We start from the raw sequence: 15,881 nt of genomic DNA on the forward strand, positions 1-15,881 counted from the left end.
GCCCTATATACTCGTACTGAAAATTATAACATTTATTTCATTGGCATTGCAGATTTATATTTCACTTGTTTTAGTAGGAAACATTTTCAAGGATCCAAGCTTCTCCACATGGCAGTCATCAGTACCCTGAATATGACTAAAATGGTCTCCTCTTGGGATAACTTATCTATATTTATGCATCCACTTTTTTCTTATTAATTGAGTCCAACACAGTTATAGACATCTGAGTTCCATGATAATATGATGCGAAATGGAAAACCAACTGGGAAAGCATCCCCATGAAGACTATTGCTATTTTGCATTTTATTTTTATATCTCTGCCTACTGCCTGAGGGTTGCCCGAGGAAACAATGCGTTTGAGAGAAGCAAACACGCCGGCAAAAAAGAAAAACAGAAGTTAAATATATATTTGCATATAGTGCCTTAGAGGTACCATGCAAACCGTTCATTTTAGTCGTTACCAGAATATATATTCTCCAATCTGTGGCAGAATAAACGCAGAGCCTCATAGATGTCCTCCTGGGTTATGGTAGTGTTGCAGAACTATTATTTTTACAAGGGAATTATATAGAAAGCATCCAGTACTTATGAAAAGAAAATGAGAATGACAAATCTGCCTGCCATATGAAGGCACCAGTTCCGTTCTTATTAATGCCAGTTTGATGAATTTTACTTTGTGGTTGCAGTATTTTATAATCCTTTACTTGAGCTTTCCTTTGAAGTATTAACATTCTCCCATTTTAGGCAGTTATTTGTTTAACTAGAGGATGAAGGTTTGGGTGAGTGAATGAAAAAATCATATTATTATTACAAGTAACAGTGTGAAGAATATCTGGTGTCGCAGAGTATGGGACAAGGTGATGATAAAAATAAACCAAAGGAGTTACTCTGTTAAAATATGATATACGAACAAATTAGAAAAAGATACCTCATTGGGTATGCTTTACCAACATAACAATAGGAAAGATTTGTACTTTATAACATGAAAGGAAGGAATCATAGTACTGATGCCAGACGGTCCCTGGATTCCACTGAAGACTGAAACAGCATTGAATCCTAAGGGCCCAGAAATGCAAAATCAATCCTGCCAAGTACCCTGCATCAGTCCTTAGTCTAATGTATTTAAGCGTGGTTCTCCGCATCACCTCACTGAAATGTATTGTCACGCATAGCGCCTCTTCCGTTAGTGCTGCCTACATCTATAAACTAAGCTGGTTTGGCAGGTGGCAGCTAGCAGCGCCGTGCCATGGCTGACAGCTGAGCTACAGCTACAATGTTATTTTGATCAGATTCCTGCGACGAGGCGCTCTGACCCTGACGTCATGTTGAGGTAGTGTCCAATGGCCACTACTACATGACAGAGCCCAGTCCAGTTGTGTGGTTCAGTCTCTGGTGCCACAGGTACGACGTCACATCCTGCTGGAGTGCTAGAGTTTGTTGTGGGAGGACGGCTGGCTTGTTTGCGACATGGCAATTAAGGTTCTCGCAGTGCGGGTAAATGCTTGCACCGGCCACCGGCTGTCTCGCGGGTTAGCTGCCAGCTGAGCTGCAGTATTAAAATCAATGCGAACCGCCGCAAATTCAATTGCCCCAGAGGTGAGGGAGAGACGGAGTGTGACCGTTGCTTGCAGCGGCCAGGACTCTGGACTGTGGTGGACTCAGGAGGCGGACAGCAAACCCTCAATTTTGGCGGTGGCAAAGTTGAAGTAAGCTTAGTCTATAGCACTAAGCCAACTCAAGGAGATGATGGACAGAGCGCTGTAACTTTTCAGACACTCACCCCCAGTCAAACGATCTGGATTGAATCCATCATCGTTCTTTAGCTCACCTCGCCACCACAGTTCAAACACAGCTATATGCAAATAATTCTTGACCCTGTGTCTCATGGGAACAGTCCAGCCCGAACTGCCAAGCCATGACTTCCCTGGACTGGAAACAAGCATCCTGGGACTGGTTTCGGGCGAACAGCCCTCATCAGCCAGGCTAGCTTGAATCCAGTGGCAAAGTGAGCAAGGGACCCATGCAAGGGACCCACGACTGTATCACTAGCCACCCGAGTGTGTATATATTTCCATAGAGTCAGACTGCCTGCCTTCCTCGATGGAATCCAGTGGCAAAGTGAACAAGCGATCCATGTCTGGGCATATCCTGCCATCTTATGGCAAACCAAGCAAACACAAGGAGATGATGGACGTAGCGCTGTAACTTTTCAGACACTCAGCCCCAGCCACAGATCTGGGTGGAATCCATCACCGTCCTTTAGCTCACTCCGCCACCCCAGTTCAGACACAGCTATATGCTAATCAGTCTTAACCCTGTGCCTCATGGGAACAGTCCAGCCCAAACTGCCAAGCCATGATTTCTCTGGACCGGAAACAAGCATCCTTTCTGTGCTTTTTATCCGAATAGAAATAGCCGGTTTTCCTTCTGGCTCGACTTATCTCTAACACTCACGACTGTAAGATATGTATTTTAGCAGTGGGGTTTGCAGGGGGGACACACTGCATACCTGAGACTGCACATGCGACAGCTCTTCAGGAGAGTGAGTGCAGACAGACGTGCACAACGCCGCACCTCGAGGCCTCTTGGCACATGGCCATGTGCCGACGTCTGCAGCTCCCCCAATATGTAAACTCAAAGGCTGCCTCCAGCTCCTATTCATCATTATTACGAATTTCACATAATTAACTGCAGATCAGGTTTAGTTTGAGGTTCCTGCAGGGCTGGCTGTCCCTTTCATCCTTCTGAGGATGGTTTAATTTAGCACCATTGTTGAGTTGGATTAGTAATTGTGCCTGACTCAGAATCCTGCGTATAGTAGTTGGTCACTTGCTATGGCTGCTAAAAATTCCTTCATTCTGAGCTGCCTGCCATGCCCCTTTATGTTTCCCTCGTCTTCACTGCTTGATTTTGCTCATAACAAAGTGTCACTCATATTCTTTACAATGCCACTCATAATTTCACTGAAATTATGAAAATGTCACACATGGCAATCTGAAACCTTGGCAGCTATGCAAAATGGGCAGTGAAACCACTACCTGAGAAGCCCACTAACAGTTTCAAGGTGTGCCACAAAGCAGATGCAAACCATTAGTAAAACAATAGTAAATCCAATGGAAAAGCACCAAAACTATAGCAATTTATAGATTAGGATAGTCACTCATAAATGTGAAGATTTGAAAAACAGATCACGAAGAGCCTGTTTGCATGTTGATACCATAGGTTGCTACCCTTATCAAAGGCTACGTTCTCAACAAAGATTCTAACTTCTCTACATAGCCAATACTAAGGTCCTGATTACGACGTTTGGCGGTGTGGCGGAGAGGAAACTCGTAATATTTTTGGCAGGACCACGGCGGTCCCGCCAAGCAAATTGCGGCCTCTGACTGACATGCAACCACCAGGGAATGGCTGTTGCCTGGAGGCCTCGGCAGTCCCAGGGCGGTCCAACTGTCCAAGTCATAATGGGGCGGTTAGACAGCTGATGCGGCAGTGGCTGGACCATCAGCACCGTGCCGCCACGAGTCTGGCGGTCCTCGGATGCCAGACTCATAATTAGGCCCTTAATGTATCTATTGCCGGAATCCCATTGGTTTCACCAAATCGAATGTATTGCATTGCAATGCATGCCTTTACCACACATTCTTTTACCAAGCAGTCTTTAGCATGCATGCCTCTACCATGCATGTCTTTACCATGCATTCTCATTCACTAGAATTAAAACAGCCTTTACCACACATACCTTTACCACATATACTATTACCATGCATGTCTCACAACACATTTTTTTTCAAAAGAGATATACATTCAAACATTAATTTTTCAATTGAAGCAATATAAATTATGTTTGCAAATAACATTTTCACAAATTATTCAAAAATAAAGTTTTTTAACATTGTTAAAAAATGCCTCCAACCAAGATGGGGGACCAATAAACATGGCAAGGTCACAATGAAAACGTTAGCACTTAAATTTCCTTTTTTAGTCATGTATTTAATGTGACAAACTCAAGGATTCCATCACATATTTTGTAAATAAGTTATCATTTACCTCAAAAAAGGTGTACACATGGATGTCCACCATTTTCTGATCAATGTGACATAAACCTCTAAGGTAACCATGCATACTAGAGTGAATAGAAGATACTACTTGACAGTATTCATTATCACACTTGACAGTATTCATTATCACACTGCCATCGATTGCTGTATGTAAGTGTTAGTAAAATAAAAATAATAGTCAAATAATGTTAATTCTCACAGATCATGTACTTAAATATATATTTTTTCTACTCCATAGGGGCCGATTCTGATCTCGCTCGGAAGGGCTCCGAACGCGATCCGGCTGTAAAAAGTTGAGCCGTACGCATGTTTACCGACCGACTCGTACATCTGTACGAGCGAGCAAGTACGATGCGAGACACGCGAAATCGCCGACCGACTCATTTCCAGGTCCGAACCGCTCTGTACGCCTCATCCGTAAGCAAACCGTGCCGTGCAATGGAGGCGAATTCCGATCGAGCCAGTACGATGCACGCGTCGGACAGCTGGATTGAGCTGAAGTTTCCGGCTCACAAAACGTCCGGGAAACTGCCTTAGGGGGTCTGCGTCGGACTCCCCTTCACCCGCTGCCTTACGACTCGGACACAAGGAGAGATCCAAGTGTCTCCCCAACACAGCATGTACGGTACGGATGGCACTGACGCGTACCCACTGTAGGGGGTGCCCTTGTGCGAGACATACCCATTCAGTCAATTGGAGCCCATGTACGCGTCATAAGACTGGCTCCCATTGACTTCTATAGGAGTCCGACCGAACCGAGTCCGGCAGCATGCGGTCGCATCGTACTCGCTCGGTCGGACTGCAGGAGTCCGGCTCGGTCAGAAAACATTCCGGATACAGCTCGGTCGGAGAGCTTTCCGACCCAGATCGGAATCATCCCCTTTGTAGAACATTTCTGAAAAAATGCTGCCTTTCATAAGTAAGTTAATTTTAAAATGTAAATAAACTGATACCAATAATACAGAAATGTTATGAAGAACTAATTGACTTTATGAAAAGAATAAAAAATGTTAGAACCACTTTTAAAATAAAGTGCAATGATGATAAAATTGGAGTAGATGCTGTTAACAGAAACAGCAATACATATATTATTTTAAACTCCATTATGGTCAAACTCAGGGAAAGTACTGGACACAGGGAAGGGGGCTAATTTACTATTCTCTTCTCTACTGTGTACCAACTTGGGGAAGGTGCTGAACAGTGCGAAGGGGACAGATTTCATTTTCACAAATCCATCCTGTGCCAACTCGTGGAAGGTGCTGGACAGTAGGAAGGGGATAGATTTACTATTCCCAACTCCACCCTATGCCAACAAGAAGAAGGTGCTGGCCAGTGGGATGGAGCAGATTTACTAATCCTTGCTGCACTCAGTGCTTAATTTGTAAAAGAACAAGTGCCCCAAGTGCCAGGGCTCTTTTATGGAGGCAAATGCAGCTTGCACCACCCATTGCCCCCGCTATTCTGCCAATTATAGTACATACACAGCTACTAACCATCACACGCTCGCAAGTGTGACAATTCATACTATTCCGGGCCCCCAAAGCTATAAGAATGGCTTGGGAGGAAGGTATTTGTCATTGCAAATGTAAATTGAACTGATAAACGGCTGTTGTTATGCTCATACCTAAGTAGACAGACAGTGCCACCATGTGGCAGACTGGCATTAGGCGCGGTGCTGGCAATTAGCTGCTGGTGCCTAGCACTGGAAACCACCGGCTCAAATCAAGCACTGGCTGCACTCTGCCAACACATGGAAGGTGCAGTTCAGTGAGAAAGGGCCAGATTTACTATTCTCAGCTCCACCCTGTGCCAACTCATGGAAGTTGCTGGACAGTGGGAAGGGGGAGATTTATTATTCCCAGTTCCATGTGTGCTAGCATGGGGAAGGTGCTGGACAGTGGGAAAGGGGGAAGATTTACTATTCTCAACTCCACCCTATGCCAACTGGGGGAAGGTGATGGACAGAGGAAAGGAGGCAAATTTTATATTCACAACTCCACCCTGTACCAACTTGGAGATAGTTTCGGACAGTGGGAAGGAGGCAGATTTACTATTCCCAACTTCATCCTGTATCAACTCGGAGAAGATGCTAGAGACTGGGAAGGGGTCTGATTTACTGTTCTGAACTCCACCCTCTGCCAACTTGGGGAAGGTACTGGAGACTGGGAAGAATGCAGATTTACTATTCCAAAGTCTACCCTGTGCCAACTCGGGGAAGGTGCTGGAAACTGGGAATTGGACAGATTTACTATTCGCAGGGGTGCAGCTTTGGGGGATATTTGGGGTGTGACTTCCACCCAAATAAATGCATTTTTGGCTTGAGAGTTGGTTCTGGGACCCTGAGTTGGGTCTCCTGTACCTTTGTTTGTTTTTCTCATCATACTTGTTTGAGTAAAAAGTTTTAACTTGTTTTGTTTTTGCAGGAATTTAGACAAAGGCCAACCTAATGCAAATCAGCATTGAACTTGATCCTCATGAGAACAGTGTACCCCAAACCTTGGTCATTCCTCCACCCTTTGGCATACTGTTGTCTAGTCTGTAATTCCCACATCAAAGCGTAACGCGGAATTACCGAAAGTACTCCAGTTACTCCAGTTACTCCAGTGTAATTGAAATTATGCCTAGGCCTAGTTTATACTCAATATTTTAATTAAATTGTAATTGTTGAAATTGCTTTTACAAAATATTTTTTAATCCTTCCTGAAGAATTATTGTTTCTTCAAATCTTGGAGATTTTTTTTATGAGCCACTCACCAAGATTCTTCTGTACTTCAATAGTCCAGTTCATGTAAATACTGACCAGCCCCCCACAAAAAGTAAAAACACTTGTAAACATTCAAAAGAAAATATACAAAACGTATAAAGCTTCACAAAATCCCCCAAAAACGAAAAATATTTCCTTTTTTTTTTTAGAAAAGTAACTTCTATGAAACCAAACAAATAAATCCCTATCAATCGAAACTCTCCTCTCTTCCTGATTGTTGTTTTCCTTGTCACAAGTCAAATACCAATGCAAAAACATTATGACATTTTTTAAAAATAGTTGTGATTTTTTTATATTGATTTAAAATGAAGAATTTCAAATGTCATTCTTCTTCTTTCTAAACTAAAAAATAAAAAAAATAACTGTCCAGGTGTACGCATATGAACAATGACTGTATGGGGATGCAAAACTGGTGAAAAGTAACATTACAGATATGTAACCATCATATAACATTAAATTACCTCCCTCCCTCTCTCCTTACAATAAAGAAACTAACCTGCATGTTATTTAAAAAAGAAATTCCATAAATTCAATCTTACCTGACCACAGCTTCTCTATGCTTCCAATCTTGACCACAATGCTCATCAAACTGCAGAAACAGACGAACAACCATGAACGGCAATCTGAAAAATAAAAAAGTACTATTTTTCTAATTGAAATGAATTGGAAGGAGTAGAAAAAAGGGAAAACATGTTTTTACAGTTATAAGACATTTTTGAAATTTGTTCTTTACTATGTTAGAAAAAGTTATACTTTTTATGATTGACATTTGTAAATGTTTTTATTTGCAATGCTGCTTATATTAACGTTATTTATCTTGTCTAAATATCGTTTTGTGGTTTTATTATTCTTTAAGAATTCCCCTTTTATAGCGTACGGATTCAAACATTAAATTGAAATTAATTTTAGGAAAAGTTTCATCTATTCGATCTTTTTTAAAGTACAATAATAGTTTAAAAAATATTGTTAACTTTTTGAAATTATATATACACAACACTAATACATACCCACGTGTTTTTATTTAGTATCTGAGTATTAATATGCTTTCCAACACAAAACCTCTATGCCCCTCATATCCTGTTCTTTAAAATTATGACATTTATTTAAGTATTCAGTTGACCATTTATTAAAGAATTGTTACACTCCCCCATACAATACTCCTAGATCCAGTGCATTCCATTCTTGAAATGTATTATCGTTAATTAAAAAAATAAAATAATTTTTTTTTAAACAATACTTTCAAATATTTCTTATTTTTTTTAAATTAGTACCAATGTATTTCAATTAATACCGAAGGATTAATACACTTCCTTATCCAATACTCCTATATCCCTTCCACCCCATTTCTAAAACATATTTGTGTTAATTTATAATATCAAATAATATTCTTTATTTCTTTCATTTTTAAATATTGATATTTTCTAAAGATCAGTATTTATTAATGACTGAGTATTGATACAATTTCCCACCTAATATCTCTTGATCCCTTGCATCCCATTCCTAAAACCTATTACTGGTAATTCAAAATATATTTTTGTTTTCAAATTATACTTTAAAGTGTTTCAAATTTAAAAAAAATTGATAACCGGTTATTTTATTTAATACCTGAATATTAATAAACTTTCCCACCCACCCCTCTATATCTTATGCATCCTCTTCCTAAAACTTATTATTGTTGATTTATAATACAAATATTATTCTTTATTTCTTCTACCTTAGAATATAGCAGTTTTTGCCAAAATTAATACGTTTCCCCACCCAATACCCCAATATCCCTTCATCCCATCTCTAAAACGTATTAATGACTCTTAAATAATACTTCAGAATCATTTTTATCTATACTTTAAAATAACGATTTGTTAAAAAATGAGCCCATAGAATTATATATAATACATAAATTAATGTTTTTAAAGTTTCAGTATTTACTTACTTATATTTCCCATTATGCATGGTACAAGCATGTGTAGTAAAGGCATGCATGGTAATGACACATGCGTGGTGATGGCATGAATAGTAAAAATACGTGTGCTCAAGACTGTGTGGTTAAGGCCTCCTATGGTAAAGACTGTGTTGTAAAGGCTGTTCACCACAATACCAAGTGCCAAAACGCACACTATAAGTATTTTTTAGTACTTCAGTCCTAAAAAAAAAATTCTGGTAGCCGCAAGAGCCCTAAGGTGAATCACTAACCAGAAAGGATACACCCTTATGTTGATCCCTAGGCTTGCATGGGAAACAGGCACCTATCACAAAGAATTGAGATCATTGATAGCAAAATTTCACACTCTTTAAATCCTTGCACTAATAATTTCTGGAACCTCATTGAAAACCAAATGGCAAGCATCTTTTCAGAGCAAACACAATAAGATGATGGACGGAGCGCTGAAACTTTTTAGACACTCACCCCCAGTCAATATTAGATCTGGGTTGAATCTATCATCGTTCTTTTGCTCACTACGCCACCCCAGTTCAGACCCAGCCATATGCAAATCAGTCTTGACCCTGTTCCTCATGTAAACAGTCCAGCCCGAACTGCCAAGCCAGGTCTTGTCTGGACCAGAAACAAGCATCCTGGGGCTGGTTTTGGGGTAAAACCCTTCATCAGCCAGGCTAGCTTGAATCCAGTGGCAAAATGAGCAAGGGACCCACGTCTGGTCATACCCTGCCAATTTAGGGTGAACAAACAAACACAATAAGATGATGCTGGAGCACTGAAACTTCTCAGACACTCACCCCCAGTCACTATTAGATCTGGGTTGAATCCATCATCATTCTTTTGCTCACTTCACCACCCTAGTTCAGACCCAGCCATATGTAAATCAGTCTTGACCCTGTTTTTCATGGGGACAGTCCAGCCTGAACTGCCAAGCCAGGAAGTCCCGGGACCAGCAACAAGCATCTGAAAAGTTTCAGTACTCCATCCATCATCTTATTGTGTTTGCTATATTAGCCCTAAGTGGCCATGGTATTAGTGCTGGTTTGTATGGTGCTCTCCTACTCTCTGCCTGTCACACAATGCAACGCAACGCAGCGCAGCCTCAGTGGGTGCTGTGTTGTGCTGCATGACACCTTTCAGAATCTGGGCCTGGGCACCCTGGGTGGGATCCAAGGCACCCAGGGAGACATGGCTGGGCCATGAGGAGATAGGGTCCGGGGGCCAAAATCAACCCGGGTCAGGGGTCCACACAGCCACCCTTCCCCATTAAATCATGGCCTGGCCCTGGTGGGATGGGGTCTCAAATGGAAGCACTTACAAATATAAACATAGCAGGTGACCCAGCTGAAGTTCATTTCTGTAAAGGACAAATTATTCTAAATCCTCAGTTGCCGAAGGCAAAGCAAGTGTGTTTTCTCAGCAATTCCATATTGAAAGACGATCTAAACTCCTTAATGGAGGTGAATGCATCACTAAGCTATTGGAGACAATCTGTAATGACCGTTATGAGTGGGTAATTTCTTGTCCTTACCTTGTGAGTCCATGGTTCTCTTTTTAAATTCCACAAGTATTCAAATGTACAAATCACTTGGAAGCTTTGCCGTCTGGCCCCGCCCACCTTAGTAGTATACAAAGGCCTTCCAGCCTTTTGCCAGGGTGATGGACAGCTTAATAGGCGGCCAATCAGTGCATTTCCCACCAATTTTTGTGAGGCGTTCTTGATGCTGAGGAATTTGAGGACATCTCCACCAAACAAAGATGTACTCGCTTCATGTAGTTAAGAAGAAAGACCCTTGTTTGGTGTAGATTTACCTCTTTGTAGTCTCATTGTCTTCTCTATGGGAGAATTTAAGTTATCACATATTTTTGGAGAAAGACGCACCAGAAACAATCACATTGCCAAAACGCATACAAGATCACTGGTTACATTTCCTTATGCTCTGTTACGCAGCTGTAGTGTAGAATACATACTGGATGTTTACCCAAGGAGGTAGCACTTAGAAATAAAACAGTAGAAAGTACTCCACTTGGGTAGATATTTTGTACAAAACTGTGGAGTGTTGTTGGATTCAGTCACAGGTGCAGTTACTTTATGGTCCAGTCGCTCACACAGCTACTGACACACAGATACTTAGATACCCACTCACATATTCAGGCACTCACACAACCCCTCCCCCATTTGTAAACGGCTGGGCCCGGTAGCCAAAATTGGCGTGGGGAGGGTGGCTGAGCAGCCCTCCTTCCCTATTATAAACATCCTTAAATAATTTCTAAATGGCCGAGCCCTGGGGCCCAACTCTGACTAGGGAAGGGGCCACATGCCCCCCCTTCCCTATTATGAATATAATTTTTTAAAGATTGAACCCAGGGGATGGTGTCCCCAGGGCCAGAATAGGCCCTGGGAGGGGGGCTGTGCGGCCACCCTCTCCCATTGCAAAAAGGCTTGGCCCTGGGAAGGGGGGGTTCCTGGAGCTGTTGAGGGGGCTGCGTGGACCCCATCCTTTATAAAAATGTTGTTTTATAAAAAGGCCGGCCCTGGAGGAAGTTGTCAGAGGCCCTGCCTTTTTCTCAACCACTCTGCAACAGGGCCTCCTGGCGCACAACTTCTTTGGGGATGACGTCTTCTTGGATGCTCAGGGTTCTTCGGGGCCAACAGCCCCTCCTGTTACCTCCAGTAAGTCCCACACAGCAATATTGCTGAGAGGTCATCCAAGGCCTGCCCTGTTTCTCCACCACTTTGTAAACGCACTTCCTGGTGCACTACTGGTTGGGGGATGAAGTCCCCTTGGCTGCTGAAGGTTCCTGGAGGCCAACAACCCCTTCAGTTACCTCCATCAAGTCCCACACAGTGGAATTGCTGAGAGCTCATGGGAGGCCGGTCCCTTTCTCCACATGCCGCCTGGTGCACTACTGGTTGCAGAATGAAGTCTCCTTGGCTGCTTAGAGTCCTTGGGGGCCAACAATGCCTCCTGTTGCCTCAAGTAAGTCCCACACAGCGGGATTGCTGAGGGCTTGTTGGATGCCCACCCCTATCTCCAGCACTCTGCAAACGCGCCTCCTGATGCACTACTGGTTGCGGAATGAAGTCCCCTTGGCTGCTGAGGGTCTTTTAGGGCCAACAACCCCTCCTGTTACCTCCAGTAAGTTTCACACAGCGGGATTGCTGAGAGGTCATTCGAGGCCCTGCCCCTTTCTCCACCACTCTGCAAACACACCTCCTGGTGCAATACTGGCTGGGGTATGAAGTCCCCTTGGATGCTGAAGGCCCTTGGGGGGCCAAGAACCCCTCCTGTTACCTCTAGGAAGTCCCACACAGCAGGATTTCTGAGAGATCATTGGAGGCCCCAATCCCTTTCTCCACCATTCTACAAATGCACTTCCTGGCGCACTACCTGTTGGGTGATGAAGTCTCTTCGGATGTTGAGGGTCCTTGAGGGCCCAAAAACCCAGCTGTTACCAGCAGTAAGCTCCTCACAGCGTGATTGCTGAGAGCTGGTCAGAGGCCCTCGTCTCCTTTCTCTAACACTCTGCAAATCTACCTAGTAGTTAAAAAACCATAGAAATACACTTAAAAACAAAAGGTTACAGGGACATTATAATTAGGAAATCGTTTTTAAAAAACATAGAAATTCACAGAAAAAAACCAAAGGTGACAGGAATGTTGCAGTTAGGAAACTGAATTATATAAAACATAGAAATCCACACAAAAAATGAAAGGTTACAGGGACATTATAGTTAAGCTCAGATTTCCCTCAGACAAATCCATTGAAATTCAGCAGGTATAGTTACCTGAGCTAACTATAACTTACACCCTTGCACTGCACTGCTTATAATCTCACATATTACAATTACATCACTCATGACCTGGTTAGTGACATCATTGATGACATTTCAAATGACATCACTGATTATATCATCCATAGAACCACTCACACATTTACTCACACCCCCAAACAACCTCTCACACTCCCACTCATGCACCCACACAACCACTCATATACCCATTCACAGACCCATATAAGTACTCACAAAAAACACTTACTCTCCCATAGAGCCACTCACACACACACACACTCACTCACTCACTAACTCATACAATAACTCACACAACCATTCACTTACCCATACAGCCACTTCTACAACGTCACTCACCCACACAACCACTCACACAGCCATACACTCACACATACAGCTATTCAAGCCAAGACTTATCCACCTATACAGCCACTTACACACCCATACAGCCTCTCAAGCACAGCCACTCACTCACCCATACAAGCACTCACACACCCACACAACTACTTACAGACCCATTCATAGATCCATGCAAGCACTCCCATATCTGCTCAATCACCCCTATAGTCATTCACACTGACACTCATTTTCCAATACAACCACTCACACACCAACTCACTTAACCAAACACTCACTCAAACAGTCACTCACTCACCCATACAGCCACTGATACACCCACTTACTCACCAACATAGTTACTCACACACCCACTCACTCACCAACATAGCTACTGAGATACCTACTTATTCACTTATAAAGTCACTCGCACACCAACTCCAACACCCATACAGCCACTCATACACCCTCCAACCCTCTCACATACTCACTCACTCACCCATAAAACCACTAAGATACCCACTCACTCACCCATACAACCACTGACACAACCACTCACACACCTACAGACCTAGTCAGAAATCCATCACTCACCCATGCAGTCACTCATGCATGCACTAACACACTCAGTCACACACTGATACAAGCAGTCACACACCCATTCAGATTACACATTGAAGATAGTATCACTCATTAGTAGTACAATGAGCATACTAATCTAACTTTTGTAGTAGGATAGTATATATGTTTAACACCCATAAACTCTTAAAAACACTTACGCTCATTTGATGTCATCAATGATGTCATTTGAGATGTAATCAGTGATGTCACTGCCCATGTCATGAGTGATGCAATATGTGAGGTCATAAGCAGTGAATTGCAGGGGCATAAGTTATAGTTAGCCCAGGTAACTATAACTGCAGAATTTCAATTGTAGTGTATGAGTAAAATCTGAGCCTAACTATAATATCCCTGTCACCTTTGTTTTTTTCCCCGTGATTTTCAGTTTTTTTATTCTATTTCCTAACTATAACGTCCCTGTAACTTTTGGCTTTTTTCAGTGAATTTCTAGTTTTTTAAAAATTCTATGGGTCCAGGAACCTGAACCGGGCCTTCAGGATCCCAGAAGCCACCCCACATGACTGCCCATTCGCAAATGAGCCTCTTTGAAGTGTACTTCCCCTGATATTGTTGGGTTCCTCTGAGGTGGTAAAAGCTAAGTGCTTTATTATGAGTCTGGTGGTCCACAGACCACCAGACTCACGGGCGCAGTGGTCTTCTGACCACCCCATTATGACCAGGGCCACCCTAGGACCACCACAGCAAGTGGCACTGCGGTTTTGAGGCCGCAATATGCATTACCATTTTCCTCACCACCACACTTTTCATGGCAGTGCAACAGCCATGAAAATGGGGCGGTGAGGAAACAAAGTGGTCCCTATAGGGCCCCATGTGCCTCACGCCATGTGGATGCACACAGGGGGGCACAACATGTGGAGACAGTAGAAAACTCCTAATCTGGAAGGCGGTTTGTACATGGGTTTGGTAGTACAGGATTGGGCGGTCCCATCCCGCACCACCAAACTCATAATAAGGTCCTAAGAATGACTTAGATAACTTGAGTCCTCTGAAAAACATAATCTTCAGAGCAAATATAAGGGAACTGATGTTTGCATGGGCACACATTTATATAATACATTGCATAAACATAATATTTTAAACTTAACAAGAAAATCCTTCCTAGGTGCCAGGCCTACCATTTGTTGTGATATGCAGCTGTTGAGTAGCAATAGGGAGTCATGGGTGAAATTTGGACATTGCAGAGACACTGGTGATCTATGTGTCTGCTATGCAAACCATCTACACATTGATCGAGTGAAACATCTTCCCATTGTGGTACACTCGCTCCTAGTCATAAGGTGGCACAGGTGCAATGTGGGTTCCATCTACATGCACACAACACCTGTGGTATAGGTCCCACTCCACAGAATTCAACCTTGATATTGTTCAGTGTAGCATTATCTGTTGGAAATTGGATGTAGTCATTCATGCATCGACGACCTGGTTGAGGACTGATAAAAAAGATGGATGAGTCATTCCATTGGAGCTGCTTACTGTGTAATGGAAGGAGCCAGTAACATAGAAATGTAACAGTACCATAATCTTCACAATAGGTTGGTTCAGATTAAAATTGTTGTGCCAAAGCCTCTATGGTGTTAAGGTTCAACCCGCACTTCTTAACGTTTCCTTCATGCATGGTCTTTTTTTGTTTTAAATTTTTGGGGGAGTTTTATGTAGCACAAACTAGACCCGAAGGTATCAGAGCACTTTACACAAGCACCAGTTACATTACAGATGGAAACATTCTTTTTTTGGGTTAGGCACAGGGAGATTAAGTGATTTGCCCAGAATCACAGGATGTTGAGTGCCCCTGCTGCGACTCAAACACTGGATCCCCAGCTTCAAGGTTGACCACCCTAGCCGTTAGGACACATCCTCTCCCCTTTACATCTGAACGTGGTTTGTACACAGATTATTACATGGATATGTCTTTCGTTTTCTTGCCAGCAGTGATTGATGGACATATCTGTAAAACATGAGTTCAATGTTTAAATAATATAGGTAGACACACGTTTGATGGACATATTTAATTAATAATACATTTTGGCATGTGTAAATGCAGACACATATCACTTGACATGAATTTGAATAATTTAGATGATAATTATTACTTACTCCAAAACAATTTTTGTTATATTCATAAATACCTTAGGGCCTTATTTTGAGTTTGGCGGTCTGATGGACTACCAAACCCACGGTAGCAGTGCCACAACTTCTGCACCGGTGGTCCAACCGCCCTATAACTAGTTGGGCAGTAGGCCCACCATGGGACCGCTGCTGCCTCTAGCAATCCATGATCTCTGGTGTTCTTGCAGCAGTCTGAGGCCCCTAAAATGCTGATGGTGCCGCTGTGGCACCATCAAGCATA

The sequence above is a fragment of the Triturus cristatus genome, chromosome 10 (assembly GCF_964204655.1).
Source record: "Triturus cristatus chromosome 10, aTriCri1.1, whole genome shotgun sequence".
NCBI lineage: Eukaryota > Metazoa > Chordata > Amphibia > Caudata > Salamandridae > Triturus > Triturus cristatus.